Source organism: Motacilla alba, chromosome 3, assembly GCF_015832195.1.
Source record: "Motacilla alba alba isolate MOTALB_02 chromosome 3, Motacilla_alba_V1.0_pri, whole genome shotgun sequence".
NCBI lineage: Eukaryota > Metazoa > Chordata > Aves > Passeriformes > Motacillidae > Motacilla > Motacilla alba.
Genome location: NC_052018.1, coordinates 67,672,649 through 67,685,247, shown reverse-complemented (window position 1 = coordinate 67,685,247; position 12,599 = coordinate 67,672,649). Strand labels below are relative to the sequence as shown.

The window sequence follows — 12,599 nt, the reverse complement described above, 5'->3', positions numbered from 1 at the left end:
CCATCTATCTAGACCACTAGGGCCACTTGGTACTAACAGGGTTTTTCAAGACATCATGCAAGGAGTCTGCACCTACCAGACTCATCAGTTAGACGATATACAGTGTTTTGAACACCGATGTCAACATTTACAGGACACTTTCTGAGCCAGTTTCCCATATGTATTGATTGTATACCATTTCAGACATGCCAGAGGGCACAAAGAAAGGCTGGAACAGAATTAAGATGCAGCCTAATGGCCTAGCTAAAGTGATGCCACGTGGGCAAAGCTGTAGGCAGAAGAACAAAACATGGATAGTCTCTGGACTATTAATACTTTGTGATGGTTTTGGCAGGGAGAGTTAATAGAGTTAATTCTCCTGACAGTAGCTGGTACACAGCTATTGTGGATATGACAGTGTTGATAACACAGAAAGTTTAAGTTATTGCTGAGCAGCACTTTCACAGAATCAAGGCCTTTTCTGCTTCTCATCTGACCCCACTAGGAAGAAGGCTGGGGATGAACAAGAAGTGAGGGGATACAACCATGACAGCTGACATCACCTCACACGTGGGATATTCAAGACCATGGGGTGACATGGTAGGACAACCATCTGCAGCACTGGCATTTGTCTTGCCAAGTCACCACTGCACACGGTGAAGCCCTGCTTTCCTGGGGATGGCTGAACACCTGCCTGCGCATGAGAAGGACTGAACAAATTTCCTGTTTTGCTTTGCTTGTATGTTCAGCTTTTGCTTTCCCTATTAAACCATCTTTATCTCAACCCACAAGTTTTCTCGCTTTCACTCTTTCGATTCTCTCTCCCAATCCCAGCAGGCAGGGCAGTGCGTGAGCGGCCCTGTGGGGCTTAGTAGCCAGACAAGGCTAAACCATGACACAGACTTCAGAGATTCTTAGATTCTGTCACCTAAAAAACACTGGCCATGAATTTAAATCAAAAGGCCATCACAGAAGCTTTAGGAAAGGTTTAAAATTAGTATGAAGACAGGACTTAACACACTGAAGCATGACTCTCACCCAAAAAATTCTATCAGCACTTCTGTGTGACTGATTGCTATATATGTTATTGTGCATCTAGAAGTTCAAAGTGTATCTGTTGCTGAAATTAGGGAATCAGCCTTAATCACAGTAAAGTAAGCCAGTGTTCAAATATTTTTAAAGGAAAATAAATATATTGGTGAAAAAAACCTAATTTGGAGCACTTCATAACCAAAAAAATCTTAAATTGCAGTTCACTTTTATAATAGAAAATAAGCCTCCCTTTAATGAATACAAACCTAACCATGCAGATTCTAATTTAACATGAAAAACAATTAATTTGGGGTAGTTTTATAAACAGTGACAATAAATCTAAACCCATGATAAACAGAATGACCAACAAGTTTCAATGGTCTTAAAAAACACATCTAAATTTCAGTGTGGAAGAAGAAAACCCAAACAACAAGCACGGTATTAGCATCTCAAACTCTCTATATCTTACACATTCAGATAAAGTAACAGCTTAAGTCAATCATGTTTGACTGCTATCCAGTTATTTATATGAGTACATGAAGCTGGCGTCCGAGCGGGGAGATGAACTGGCAGTGTGCCGCAGAGCCTTGAGTTACAATTTGTATATAATGGGGCACATTGCAAGCACTCTGACTGCAGTCTATCTATCTGTGGGGACAAAGCTAAGCAGAAGCACCAAAACAGGCAATACTCTGGTTTACCTAATGACAAAGCCAGAGATTTTTTCCATCTGCAGGTGAATTGCCAAGGACAGACCTGCCGAAGAACTCACCCCTGGAGGGGCCAGCGGAGTTACATACACAGCACCTCCCCTGAGACAGGGAACCTTTGGTACAGGCTGTGTACCCATGCATTTGCAGTTCAACTACCAGAATGGATCACCTAAAGGCAGAATAAAAATTCCCATGGTTCCTGGAAGTCTCGAAGACTCCACAACAAGCTGGACTGTACTACAGTCACGGTTATAATGGAAAGGCATAGCCCTTAATGAAATGATAACTCAGCTGGCATGACAGGTCATCTCCACTGATTCCACAGACCTTTAAAGATAATTTGGGGGTGGGGGGTTGGGGAGAGGAATAAAAGAGAATGAAATTATTCCTCCACAGCTTGAACAAATTACATCAGACTTTAATATCTGAAGCAGGTTAGGAGCTCATATTCACATCTTACATCACCAGGAAAAGGAATTAATATTTTGGGGTGACTTCATGGGTAGCATACAAATCCATAAATTTCACACAAAGAGTGATCCTTGTTTTTTAGGCTTGTTTCTAAGATATTTCATAGTTGAGAGGAGTGTGGAAATTAACTAATTTCCATAATCACCTATTTATCAAATAAATGTATTACCATTAACATAATGAACCACAGTACCTTCTATAACCAACAGTGACTTCATCCTGCAGCTCCTAATTACCAACACATGGTGGGAATAATCCACTGTCTTTTGTGGCGCTCAGAAGCACACACTGAGTATCCGCCCACTTTAGCAAGAGATCTGCCATTTTGGAGGTGGTGAAGACATTTACAACAGTAGCTTATGTATCACCATGTGATTATACATCCCCCTCTACTCACAGAATTTCTAAAAAGATTTCCTGCATGCATTTCATAGCAAATTTTCTTCATTCTATTTTACTGATTTGTAAGCAGCATTTGTGACCACACAAAAATGACCCCTCTTAACTCAAACTTAGGAATGAAAAGTCATCCCAGTGGCCTTTTCTTTCTCCAGATTTCACTCCCTAGTTGAAACATTGGCCAAGGGATAATGAGTAAATATGAGACTGGACAGCCATTGCTTCTCAAGAGTAAAAACCACCAATGCCAGATATGGATCCAAAGATATTGCTGGTTTTACCTCTTCCAGAGTAACTTTTCCAAGGAGCTACACCCTTTTCTAGCTTGCTCAAATTCTGAAAATTGCTGTTTATGACTGTGGCTGTAATAGCTGACCTAACCAGAAGTGCCAGCAATCAAACCACAGTCTTCGGAAAGCGACGGGATCCATAAGATACGGACTCCTTATTTTGAGAGGCTATGCTGTGAGATTCCCAATCCTAAACCACACGAGATGGCTGTGCCAGGATAACAGTTCAGATTCCACAGATCACGTCCATATTGTTAGTAAAAGATTTTTTAGCATCTGATGTACTTTTAAATGGACACCAAATCTGTTTGTCGGAGAGAGTCTGAGCTGCAAAATAAATAGTGATAAATTTCCTAATACTACTGGGCAGAGTGTTCCTGCAAGTACAATGTGTGTTTATCAGTTTCCCACTGAGCTAGCGTTGACTTTCAAATTTCCTTTAATCTTATTATAGTAAACATAGTACTGCTCTCTGGCAAACATGAGGAACATTCTTCCTGTAATATCATATGCTTCTTTTAAAGAAACCTTAGAGATGTCCAGAAAATAATTAGGCTCAACTTGGAATAACACAATAAACTTGTTTCCAAAGAAACAAGTTTCACAAAATAATATATTTTTGGACTGAAAAAAAAAATTGCTATTTTTATAAGGAGAAGACTGGAAAATTCTGATAGGTACTCAAAATAGTGTTTGCATGTATCATATTTTTAAAGTCAGCTATTGAAACACCAACAGAAAAATATTTTTCTAGTTGGAAGCAGTCTACCTGAATTGAAGGAAAAAGCAACTGGAATTTTGGATTTTGAATTCAGAAAATAGAACGCTTTACTTTGTGAAGGAACTTTTGCAACGCTCCTTCAAGAAGAAAGAACATCAAGTGCAGACAACTATAAAAAAATTTAGATAAAGAAAACAAAATGGGATCCATTATGGTACAGTTTGTATTTAAAGCTTCTTTTCATTTGAGAGGACTGTACAGTAGACAGAGGTGGGATTTGTCTTACAGTTAAAAAAACCTGAAAATCTAGGCTGAGTTGTTGAATAACTTTATCTAAGCCACTGAAGGAACTTTGGGAACCTGAAAGCCAGACAGTTTCAGGTGACATATACTAGCTAAATTAGCAGGTGTGTGCATTTGTCTTGTTTTGCTTCAGAGTTTCCATAGAAAAAGGGTCACTACATACATCAAAAATGAAACACAATGGTGCTATTTTCACATATCTTCTGTGATTTTTGATAAATATTCCTAATAATCAGTTTCTGCGGCATTTGAATCTTCAGCTACCATTAAGAGCCACACATTCTGAGCTATGACTTTAACAAAGGCTCAGCTTCAGTAAGGAATGGAAGTATTAAAGACACAGATGAACAATCTTCCCCTGCCAACATGGAATCCAAGATGCTTAGAATTTGTTTCAGTCTGTAAGTAGTCACTCTTCAGACTATCTCAGCAAAAGCTGTTCTCATGAAGAATCAGGCAAAGTTTCCATGGACATCATTAATGAAGAATATAGAGAAAAGTCAACAAACATGCTTAGTATAAATCCAATGTGTGTAGTAATCTGAAAGGTGTCAGCCAGAGAACAATTTAAACCAAAATATACGAGATAGCCATCTCTCTCTTTATTAGCAGACTTTACTGGATGCATCCAATAAGTCATGCAACATGTTCACATATTCCCATCTTCTTTGTCTGTCAGCCTCCTCTTGTTCCTCACAAAGGACACTGAGCTCCAAATTCTGTTGACAGAACAAGAACGGACAAACGATAGATGGATCATAACAAAGAACATGCCTAGAGCAAGGATGTCTGATATCTGAGAGCTTCCTTTTGGATGCTTTCCTTTTGGATAGAAGCTCTGACCCACTATTTACACCCCTATCCCAAGCTCTCCCACATATTTTTAAATGACAACTTTCCAGATGTTATCTCAATGGAGACTGGCCAGATTCATGGGCAGGATCTCACTTAACTCTAAGCCAAGCTAGTGTTTTGGCCTCACTGGAAATGAGATTAGGTCTGAGATTTGCACCAGGGAAAAAACCTGCCGTTCCATGCCAGAAATGGTCATGGAGAATTTTTACAATGCTGTTTGTTTTTTTTGTTAGCACTACTGTATAATATCAGTCTATTTGAGCATTATCATAACAGCACTTAAGTAGGGTAATAGGATAGATGAGACGTGGCTGGAATCCACAACAACACTGCATGTAAACGGAGACGGGCATCTAAGTCACATCTAGACCAGCTCAACACAGTTTTCCAACTCCAGAAAGTGTTTGTACAACACAAGGTCAACAAGGCGTTCTGCATGAGCTGTACAAGTGTTGTTTCCAAGTTTTAAGAGATGTTAAAAATTCAGGAAATTTTCAAGATTTATTGCGTTAAATCCACAGTCTGACACTGTATTTGTGCACTGCCCATCACACTCAATAAAAACTGGTTCCAAAATGAAATTTGGAGGGTAAATAATATATTTTCCTTTCACAGTGTACTTTACTTCTCCCACTTCCTTAGCACAAAAGAGACAGAAACAAAATTTTTATGAGTCTTTCTCTACTTGAATAGATCACAATTTTAATTTCCTCAAGTTCCATTGCAAATTATGGTTTCTTCAAATACTCACTTCCTAAGCAATAATGACTTTAAAATTGTTGGGAATGAGAGATAAATTTACCCTTTTTCTTTCTCCAAAAATCTTGTAATAAAGACAGTAGCATGCATATTTCTATATACAACTCACGTTTACAGTATAACCAGTTCTATATGGCAGCATGGTTTACATGAAAAACTGACCTTAGCAAATCCCCCTAACTTTTCTGACTAATCTAAATGCACCGTTATAACTCTTGGAGATATTATCTGAACAGCAACGAAGAAAAAAATATTCAGAATGTCATAGATAAGTATGGCTAAGCACAGAAGAAAAAAAAATGTTAGAAGTAGGTGCTGTAAGATGACTTTTTGAGAAAGACAGGTTACAACTGAAGTTGCCATGATTGTATCATACCAGATATTGAAAGATGGATTGCCTTCTGTTTTAATATCCTGGAGCGAGGCAGATTTTTAGGGTCTGCTTCCCTTTCTGAAACAGGCTTCAAAAATCTTCTTAAAATTGATAATAAAAGGCTTAATGCATTGAGAACAAGAAATACCAAGGTTTCAAGTGATATACTATCACCTACACAAGTCATGTTAAAATCTATACGTCATCCAACAGAGAAGCTATGCATTGAAATAAGACTTGGAGTAGATAGCTTCTAGCAACATAAATACAGTCATGGGTGTAGGAAATGCTCTCTTCTTTTTCACTTCTTATTGTTCTGCATAGCACAACATTTTCTGCAATCTAAAAGTAGAAAGAGCAGTCCCAGTGATCCAGGACAAAAAGAATATTTGTATCAAGCATGCTATACACATGCAATCCTACCATTTCCATCATAATCCAATGGAAACACATGTAAAACTGAAGAGTTGGTAAGAAAGCCACTTTTGTAGCAATGACAACTATCTTCTGTTTCTACACGAAAGAAGGATCTGATCCCTGATTGCTCCAATAATATATTTTGAAGTAAGAAATGCCTTCATAAAAGAGATTATTGTTTACAATTAACAGAATCATTTTTCAATTTAAAATCATTTTCCCCAAAGATGCAAACGAAAGAAAAACATGAAACTGTAAGAAGCCAGCCAAATCACCAAAAAACAGAAAATGGAAATGTTTTACCTTTACAGTGAAAACTGCAGAAAAAAAAGGTTTAACATGTTTTAATCAAGCTTGAAGGTTTAAGTGGATGTCTCTGAACATCTCTCCTTCAACATTCCCCCCGGCTTGAGGCAGCTAGACTCCAGCATCAGGGCATGATTCTCATCATGTGCTGGAATCCAGGAATTACCCCTGCAGGTGAGATCCCCTCCCAAGCAATACTTCTGGTGCCCTGTGGGAGATGCAGTCAGTCACAATGCTGCAGCAAGGAAACACAGTGAAGCTTTTCTAAATGACAGCTTTAAAGTCTCAAGCTAACATTTCTCACCACTCCCAAATGCAATGAAGAATATAAACAGCCTTATGGACCTTTATACGCAGAAGGGCTATGGCCAGTGACAGGCAAACAACCATGAAGAAGCACCAGCTGTCCTTTCCTAAATGCAACTGCTGTGTCCACACCAAGCAGACAAGCACAAGGCTACACTATCCAAAGCTCCCACTCAAAAACTAGCCTGCTATCACATGCCAAACTAGGGAAAAAAAAAACAAAATTAGCCATCTTTATTTTGAACTGAAGAGTTCTCAGCAGGACAGCCCCGGCTGATTGCAGGGCTGTGCTGTCCAGCTCAGGCAGGAGTTTTTTGGTAACAGCAATGGTGCAAGAAGCAGCAACTAGCCCACAGCCCTGGGAAAAACAGCTAGTATGGTCTTCAGACTGCGTGGTACCTCAGGAACAGCATACTGCAAATGGACCAGGTCTACTGTAGCAGCTAGCACAGCCCAACAGGAACTGACAGGCACTGCAAAACATTTAGGCACAGAAGACACTGTACGTATTTTATAGGGTTTTCCTTCAGGCTAGATACGGTCATATGGATTGTATTTCCAGAAACAACTCTAGCACGTCTCTTAGTTTAGATTCATCTTAAAGGAATCCAACTGGCCCTCCATGAACTATATGGCGATGGACAGTAAGTGAACAACTGAAGGATAGGTATCAAAAGCCCACTCCTGACATGAACCACAACACTATAACTGCACAACCACACCCAAGAGCATCCGCATGCAGAGGAAAAGACTCTTATGCTACTCTTTGAGATACTCTTCAGATGTCAGTAAATCTGCACAGTATCTTGAACAGCTCCATTCTTACTCAGTAACTTGGAACTGCTCATTGAAACAATTCTAACTCTAGATCAGAAATTGGTAAATATCACTGTACCAATCCCAAATTGGAATTTACCAGTTTCTGATGATTGGGCTAGAACTATGTTATTTTAGCAATAGTGTTAGAAATAAACAAGTTACCAGATTTATTATACAGAACTCAAACAGGACTATTTGCTACAAAAGATGATCTGTGTCTCTGAGATTTACTTTCATAGACATTGACAAATGGTGACTGAAACCAAGCATTTTCTAATTTATCGATGCAGTTCAGTGAGTACTTCAGATGTTAATTTTTACCCTCACCTGATACTACGTAAAGAAACAAAAATCTCCACAGTTAAATTCTTCAATTTTCATACATTTGTTCTATCCCACACTGAAAGTCATGCACAGTCTATTTAAGAGATTAAAAAAGAGAATATATTTCAGCTAAACAAATCAGCTCAAAACCTTGGGTTAGCGGCATTTATTTTTGTGGCACTCTTGTGGAGGCCTTACTGATGCTTTTCACTGACACATCTTTCACTTACTTATTATACTGCAATGGAAGACTGAGTAAAACTCACTGCCACCACACAAACCTCCTCCCCGCACACAAGAGCTTTGTCCAAACAGCGGGCTGCAAGAGAGGTGAGAAGGCACAATCCTACTTGGTACGTTTCTCACTCATCCTGCAATAGAGATTTTACAAACCAGTCCTCTCTTTTCAGCTGCACAGTGGTCACAAATGTTCAGAACTTAGGACTTGGATGACCGCAGTTCATGAGGACCACGCAACAAAAGCGGGAGAGAGACCATTTGCTCAGAGTGTGAACACTATCACAGCACCCTCATGTCCTGGGGCACACTGCTGTTCCACAGTTACTTTCTTGAAGTGATTTTTTAAAATCTTAGCAAATTACTCTTAAATTTTTGTAAGTAATGAAGAAAGACCTGCCTGAGAAGCAGGAACCAAGTTTTTCAAGTGAAGCATCTGCATTAAAATACATCAAGCATTATAAGCAAATACTTTGGGCTGTCCGTACTTTTTGAAGTTCAAGAAACAATCTAATCCCCTAAGGAAACACAGCATCTGCATTGTATTGGCACGGGTGGGAACACAAGACTCTGAAGTGATTGCTAATTTCACCCTGGTTGAGCAAGAAATAGCCTTGAAGCAGCCTGATAAGCAGCTTCCTAATTGGGGCTCTGAGCTGACATTGCTTGGTCTTGCACCTGCTGCTTTGTGATTGTTGAGAGGGCTTGAGATTGTGGGATTCCCAACCTGGGGCTTTTTCTCAGGGAATTTCTATCATTCGGCTGAAGTTCACCTGACTCTACTCATTGGGATTTAATTGTGTTTATTTCTCCTCTTTCAGAGAGAAATAAAAAAAAAAAAAAGAGGGGAAAAGAAAATAAAAGAGGTTTAACGTGTTATGAGCTGTTAATTTTGTCCTCAAAAATCCACCAAAAGTTATATAACCACTTTCACAATAGCATGCTAAAAATAAGAGCTGTTCAGCCAAATGCCACTGCAATTTTTTTATAAGACCTGTGCCTCCAATTCTGCAAGACCTGTGGAAGCACAAATATTTCCTTAACTTTAGCAGAAAGTCAGTCAGGAGCTCCTTGTGAGACAGACATGGGTTTGTACAATCCCCAAGTTCAAGGTAAAAAAAAACCAAATCCCAGTATCTGTATACACACACGTATATTTCCAAGTCATGACTTAAAGTAATGCTATTCGCTCTTGGAGCTGATCCCTCGTGGGGTTTCATAATCACAAACCATCATTAACCCAAAGCAAAGAAAGAAAGGTACAAAGGGGCACAGGTTTCAAGCACGAGATAATTTTTTTTTTTTTTCTGGTCTGTCTTTCTTTTTCCTTTGCGAGGGACCGTGGGCACGGGATGCGCCACGCTCCCAACGCTGGGAAACCTGGCCATCCAGGTGACTTCCCAGGGCGCTCGGAGCAAGGCAGCCAGAGCTCGGCGCCGCTCTCGCTGATCTCGTTCCGTGCCCCTGCAAGCGCCCCGCGGGCGGCCGGGGCTCGGACGCGCCGCTCCCCCGAGGCGAGCGCGGCCCCGCCGAGCTCCCCAGTGGGGCCGGGCCGGGCCGGGCCGGGCCGGGCCGGGCCGGGCGGGCGGCGGAGGGGCGCGGGGGTGCGGGACGGTGCGGGACGAGGCTGCGGGCGGCCCCGCGCTGTCACCGCCACCGCGCCCGCGGGGCCCGCCGCCCGTCCCCGGAGGAGCGGCAGCAGGGCAGGGGAGGAAGAGGAGGAGGAAGGGAGCGAGCCGGCCGCAAGAGGAGCGGTGGCGGGTCAGGGCGCTGGGCTCGCCCCGGCCGCCCCATACCTGCACGGAGGCGGGGAAGGGTCGGCAGCGCGCTCCGTCCGCCGGCTATAGATCCCAAGAGGCGATGAAGCGGGGTGGCGGTCGCCGCCCTGTGCCGCTGCTGCCGGTGGCGGTGGTGCGAAGCCCTCGGCGGCTGCAGATGCCCATAGGCGCTCGGTGGGGCCAGCGGTGCGCGGAGAGAGCGAGGCGGCTGTGCCGGTCCCGACGGCTGCGGGGAGCGCGGCACTGGCTCGGCGCAGCCACTGCCCGAGGAGAGGATCAAGGCCCCGCTTTCGATTGGCTCCGGTGGCCAAACAGCTCACACCGGCCTGCCCGCCCGCCGCCTCCCGCCCGCCTCCCCTCCGTCGCCCCACGCGCTCCGCTGCCGGCCGCCCCGCTCCTCCCTGCCGCCCGCCGGCTTCCCAACCTGGCGGGCACAGCTATCTGCGCTCCTTCCCCCTCACACCCTCCCGCTCCCCCACTACGCCCCCCCCCCCCCCTTCCCTAAAACGACGTCCAATCCCGGGCCCTTTGTTTATGTAGGGACATTCTCACCCTGGGTTTGACGAAACACCCTCCTTCCCTTCGCATCTTCCTCCGTGAGCTGAAGGACCCGCAACTTTAAGCATTCATGACATTTTGTGTCATGCTCAATATTCAGACGCGTTTGTTCTCTAAACGTTAAAGAAAAATATCCCTAGCCGGTAAAATTGAAAGCATGCAGTGCTTGATCACCTGAGGGCTAAATCTGAGGTAGGACAAAGCATTCTTTGCCTGAGTTGAGTTTGCTTTTCTTACTCTATTTGGGCTCCGAGTCCCAGCTGGGTTAACTGCACGTCAAATCTCGGCATGCCCAGGAAATAGAACCAGGATGCCTCCTCGTCCTGAATCACAGGTTATTCACTCTCAGCGGCTGTGGTTGTCATTCCTGGGTGCATCTTTGGTGTTGGTGTTCCTTTTGCTCAGGATGACTTGAGTGACCTGTGGAAAAGTATTCTCCCTCCTGCAGATGTGCTGTAATCTCAAGGCAAATCTTAGACCTGTCTTATGGGCAAAATGGCGAGCCTTTGGTTTGACCCTCTGTTTAAACAGCATACAGTTGAACCAGATAAATAAATCCTGTGGGTTTTCTCAGTGCAAGAAGATGTTGTAATATTTCCAGTAAGCATGCTGGCAAAATTGCTTATTAAAATTAGGGAGAACAAAATGATGACTTATAACAGATGCACTCTTAATTAGTTCAATGACCTGTATGTAACTGATGCTGTTGAATTAAGCAGCATCTATGCCTGTTGGTACATCAGATGCCATTAAAGTCAATATTGATCCAAATTTGGCAGATTGAAGCATTTGAAACAGAGGATGGAGTTGCAGAGATACCTTTGCATGGCTGCAGTATGTGGATTTTTTAATGGTGACCTCCATAACATTTTTAATTGATTCTGTATTTAATTATTTTTTCCAACAAAATCGTATGTTATTTTTCATTCCCTACCAAACAGGCACACTTTTGTCTCTTTGGGGCATCCAGAACTAGTTAAGAATGGTTTCGTTTATATTTTGTACAGGCAAAAGTCAGAAAAATAAAAATAGAAATATTGAGAAATATATAAACCCAGACATATTTAGAAATATCCATACTTGGAGTATAATCCATCCCTCATTTTAAAAGCTTTATTAGCAGAAACATCCCTCAGTGAATTCAGTGAAGCTACACCTCTGGAACTTTAGCTATCCCCCAAGAATAACTAAAAGATCCTGTTTCTTTTTTATTATATGTTTTTGTTTCAAATGGTGCCGATTTATTTTTCCCTGGAGAAATGAAATTGCTGGTTTAGACACCAAGCTACATTTCCAGCCATGGCCAAGAGACACAGCAGCCTCTGCACTTCCATCACCTTCCCCCCTGCCCCAACACCTCTGTCACAGGCATATCTCTCCCTGCATGCTCCTGATGCAAATGACTGCCTGACATGTGTGTGTGTGTGTGTATATATATATATATATATATATATATATATATACATACATACACCTACAAATACACATATATGTGTGTACACTGTCTTTCAGTATTTCCTGAGTCTTCACTCTGCCTTTTTTTCTGGGAAGAATGCAAACTCCATTTTCAAGGCCTCTTTTCAGCCTCCTGTTTTTCTCCCTCAACAGACAGGTATTTGTGTCAGAGGAAGGGATACAGCCCTCCAGATGAGCATTGGCTGAAGCAAACATCATAGCAGTCTGTAGCCTTAGGCTTCCTTCTAGCTGCTAGTTTGCAATCATATTGTCTTATCATTTTAATGCAAATTTTGTATCCTGCTATGTGTTATTTGGGGGGAAAAGGTCTGAACTCATTAGAGAAGTTTTCATGTAATATATTTGTCATACTCCTCCTTATGGACCAAGGATTTCTTTGCTATAGATGACTTGGGACTTAGATTTTGTACTTGCAGAGTTGCTACTTCCCATTAGCTATTTTCAACATTGTGTTTGTTTCCTTCTGTGTTTGGATTCCTTTAC

The 12,599-nt window shown here is 42.1% G+C and overlaps 1 protein-coding gene across 1 annotated transcript in view; it reads right to left on the bottom strand.

The window, feature by feature from the left end:
* GREM2 (gremlin 2, DAN family BMP antagonist) overlaps nucleotides 1-10,430 on the bottom strand; it is a 44,229-nt gene extending 33,799 nt beyond the window's left edge. Inside the window, exon 1 of the mRNA XM_038130283.1 lies at nucleotides 10,101-10,430. The gene's annotated coding sequence lies outside the window, so the exon portion shown is untranslated. The remainder of the gene's footprint in view (nucleotides 1-10,100) is intronic.
* Between the last annotated feature and the right edge of the window lie 2,169 nt (nucleotides 10,431-12,599).